At 38.3% G+C, this 4,515-nt stretch overlaps 1 pseudogene; it reads right to left on the bottom strand.

Annotated features, from left to right (window-relative positions):
• Positions 1-2,006: 2,006 nt before the first annotated feature.
• On the bottom strand, positions 2,007-3,274 carry LOC110963642 (N-acetyllactosaminide beta-1,3-N-acetylglucosaminyltransferase 3-like; annotated as a pseudogene).
• Between the last annotated feature and the right edge of the window lie 1,241 nt (positions 3,275-4,515).

The following is a 4,515-nucleotide window of genomic DNA, read 5'->3' as shown; positions in this document are numbered from 1 at the left end:
CTTGTTCACACAGGATCACTGCTGTAATTGTGCCCGAATATAGATCTGCTAAATACTGACATGAAAAGGTGACTACTTATGCTTATTTTACATTTTCAATAATTTGGCAATAATTTGTAGATCAGTTTTTACTTTGACATGAAAAAAAGGACATATTGTACTGACCCTGATTTAACATTGGAAAATAATAAAAGGTGAAAAATATGGAAGGAGAATACTTTCTAGAAACCTTGTAGCTGTAACTCAACTAAATAAAAACAAAATTAAAATACAAGTATGAACAAGGGCTGCTCAGTGGGTAGTGGTTAGCACTTTTGCCTTGCAGCAAGAAGATCCCTGGTTCGAATCCCGGGGTGGGCCTGGGATCTTTCTGCATGGAGTTTGCATGTTCTCCCTGAGCATGCGTGGGTTTTCTCCGGGTACTCCGGCTTCCTCCCACAGTCCAAAAATATGCTGAGGTTAACTGAGTACTCTAAATTGCCCGTAGGTGTGAATGTGAGTGTGATTGTTCGTCTGTGTATGTAGCCCTGCGACGGACTGGTGACCTGTCCAGGATGTCTCCTGCCTTCGCCCAAGTCAGCTGGGATAGACTCCAGCACCCCCCGCGACCCTAGTGAGGACAAAGCGGTGTATAGAGGATGGATGGATGGAAGTATGAACAAAAATGAATGTAAAATACAAATCTGCAATTATTCTGACAGCACACTCCAAAGTTATCCAGTGGATTTACTCTGTTTCCAAGTTTAGCAAATTAAGTAAATCAGTGAGAAGTTTTTAAGTAATGGCATGGACATGGCAACATTTATTTCTTTGCTCTATGTCCTGTATATTTCTTATTTTCTTGGCTTGGTTTTGTCCTGCGTTTGTTGTTGTAATTCACTTTGCCCAGTAAGTGGTGGCAAAGCTCCATTCTTTGATTTGTTGTGATCGCAGGGAATGTTTCACATACAGAAGACTGATATTGAACACAATTAGAGTAATTTCCCACTAACATGTATGTGAACAACACAAGCTCAAACATCGTCTGTGCTGTATATATTCTATTATGGTTTGAAAAATGTATACATGATTATTTTACAATTAAGAATTGAAGGTACATCCACCTTTCCCAGTCTTACCCTACTGCTTTGTTTTTCAAGAAAGGTAGTCTATGCTATATTTACAATAGAAGGCTAAAACCCCTTTTATAATGCCTGTCACCATAACCAATTTCACTCCGACTATCACAGTTTTACTCTTTTACCGTGTTACAGTGCACACAGTTTAATTTAAGTCCCTTATCCTTTTACCCCTCATTTCCCAGAGTCCAAAAATAATTTCACTGTAATTTATGAGCTATAATCAGATACATTACCAGTATTTAGGAGTCCCAGAATATTTAAAACACTTTTTGACGTAATGCATTTCGCTATATCTCTACAAACAACTCACTGAATAACACAACTATACTGTAGATGATCCAGCTAACAGCAGAATTGTTGTCTTTGGATTGGATTACATTATAATGAACAAGTGTACCTCATAACGTTTGTATTTCAGACTAGGTAATTAAGCTGTTCCACAAAAGACACAAGTAGAATTTCTAAAATAATAAGGATTTAAATGATCAATATGGTCAGGACTGCGATGTCCTGCTATCTGCTCTGTGTGGTACTACTTATTTATATTTCTGTAAACAAACTATTTATATAATTTTTGTACATCTTCCTTGTTTTTATATATATTTAAGCCCAGTCTGTTACTTGTATATAAGGAGAAAAGCCACATGCAATTTTATTAGATGTCGCTTAATGACAATAAAACTTATTCTGAATCCAATCTTTGTACCAATGTTGGGATTCAGGACCAAGTCCTGATTTCTCCAGGCACATTGCTATGTAGACATTATCAATGGGATAATGGGAGTGGGACATGTTGGACAACAGGAAAGCTCCACCACAACAAGAAATTGGGTATGATCCTGGTTCATACACCTGATCTGAAATATTACATCTACTCTGTGGTGATTAAACGGGTATAATATTCTCTACCAAGCATCTGATATAAAGATATTTGCTTCCATCAATGTCATTCAGGGTTATTAGACACTCAGCCATGTTTTCTGTGTTGGCAAGAACATCATGATCGATGTTCATCAGGAAGCGAACTTGTGGACAGTTTCTGTCCATCCATTCTCGGAAGAGGGTTTGCTTTAAGGTTGGGTTGAAGAACGTGTCAAAAAAAGTCCCATTGGAGGATGTCATTGTTCCCACGTTGCTCTAGTGTGAGGAGTTTGTTGAATTGCTTCACTCAGAACCATCACCTCTTCATCCTGAGATGACGAGTGTGATCCACACACCATTCTGCAATCTCTCTTTAGCCCAGGTTTTACGCAGCACCTTTTGATGGTTGTAGTTCACAGGAGGACTTTTAATGACCAGTAGAAGAAGAACTTCTACAGATCCATCAGCTCGTCCACACTTGTCAGGAACATCCAGCATCATGGGAAAATGTCAACAGTGATGATAGGAGAGAAAGTCTTGTACATGATGAAGTGAGCTGAAGTGAAGATGCTGGCAACAGATATGTTCTGTTGACATTTCCGACCCCAGCCTTAAAGGTGTGAGATATAGTATCACCTAGTGGTAAGGCCTATTGCAACAAACTGAATACTCCTCAACTCACCCTCCCTTTCCAAACATGTAGGATGATCTATGTTGCTAAAAATGCAAAAACGTGAAACAGACTCTCAAATGTTTTTGTGAGATTGCCAACCAAATTTGACACATTTTTTTAAATGCTGCAAAAATGATGAATTGCAAATCAGGTCTGTTTCCATTAATTGCAATGAAGCAAATGAAGTAGACTGCACTGAGTCATCAGAAGGTGGCAGTATAGGCTACACTGTGAATGTCTATAATAAACAGAATAGAACCAGGAAACCTCTAGAAAAAGGTCTGCCATTATATGCATTCAACACTATTTCAAAAAAAGTCAGGAACCACCTTAAGCAAGGGTAAAAACGTTTTTAATCTTACAGACAGGACTTTTAAGGCCATTGTACATCCACGTTCTCAACTAATATATTATTTTTCTACTGATTCTGAGGCTGAACTACATATTGACTGTGTTGCTGAGTTTTACATTGCTGCCAAAGAACAAATTCCACCTGTACTGGTTGTGTGACTGAAAACAATATAATCTCGTCTAAATTCATAGATTGCATTCCCACTTGACTTGTTTTATAGCATTCAGTGCAATTACAGGTGATGCACAGGATCATACCTGGCCACATTTTGCCCCAGATTTTTGCCTAAAGGCAGAGCATTTATCAAAAATGTTAGTTAGTTAGTTAGTTAGTTAGTTAGTTAGTTTTGATGAAGTAAGAAATCCACTGGTCATTGCAGAACAGGTCTGAAAAAATAACAGGCAAAAGTTGGAAATAGAGAAATGTCTGAAAAGGCAGGGTGAAGAGCCCCCACAACACATAAAGACATTTCAGTTGTGGTGACCTTTACACATCTCAACAACTTTGCAAATTACAAAGTTGGCAGCTTCTGACATCTAAACCTGGAGGAACTGTGAGATCTGGAGTCTCTCAGGATCAGAGGTTAAGTGAAGCCAAACAGATAGCATGTGAATCAATAGAGGTCAGTAATAACTGCAGTAATGACAATAGAGGGAAATCCCCTCTCTAACAATAAGGGCTCTTCGTCCCTCTGTAGTTGTCTCCAAGGAGGCCACCCACACACTTACCGGTACATCAGACCACAGAGACTCAGGACTTTCCACAGGTAAATGCTCAGTGAGTTAAACTAAGTACAATGTTTTCATTCCATACATCATCTGAGCCAAAGCAGCCCAAGACTGGGTAAAGAATGGTTTTTGCATTTTTTTATAACAACCCTACACACTAGTCCATATTTTTGCTGTAAATCTCACAAAGCACGAATATACTAGTATTATACAGACATGAAAAACAGACATCCCATACATACATCCCACGGAAACTGTTGATTTCTTGACATATTTAAACAAGCAAAGACTTGATCCTCTTTGAAATCGTGCCTCCAGGTAAATGCAATATACTTATATAATGACACTCAAAATGTTGTAATACAAATAAATAAATGCTTGTTCAATCACATTGGCAAATTAGTACATTTATCACAACTTCAAATCAATAAAAGTGTGTCAGTGGCTTGAACCTTGAACTTTTCCTTTCTAAAATCTCTGACATCCAGGGTCTGTCGCTCTCTTTGCTATTGAAGTGCGTAGTGTCATCATGCTAAAATCTAGAGAAATCTCTAAGACCTTTGGAGAAAAGTTTATGGATATCTGCGAGTCTGGCAAGGGATTTAAACAGAACTTTTTCTAAATAACTCCTTCCACTGTAAGGAAGTGCTGTTGATTTGAAATGGCCTAAATATGTGGTGTGCCAGGAAAAATCCTTTGCTGTCCAAAAAGAAAGTCAGACCAAAGCTACTGTTTGCCAATGAACGTACATGCAATGAGCAGGCATTTTGAAATAGTGCG

The sequence above is a fragment of the Acanthochromis polyacanthus genome, chromosome 17 (genome assembly GCF_021347895.1).
Source record: "Acanthochromis polyacanthus isolate Apoly-LR-REF ecotype Palm Island chromosome 17, KAUST_Apoly_ChrSc, whole genome shotgun sequence".
Classification (NCBI taxonomy): Eukaryota; Metazoa; Chordata; class Actinopteri; family Pomacentridae; genus Acanthochromis; species Acanthochromis polyacanthus.
The sequence above is the reverse complement of the archived record's forward strand: the minus strand, read 5'-3'. Positions and strand labels throughout refer to the sequence as shown.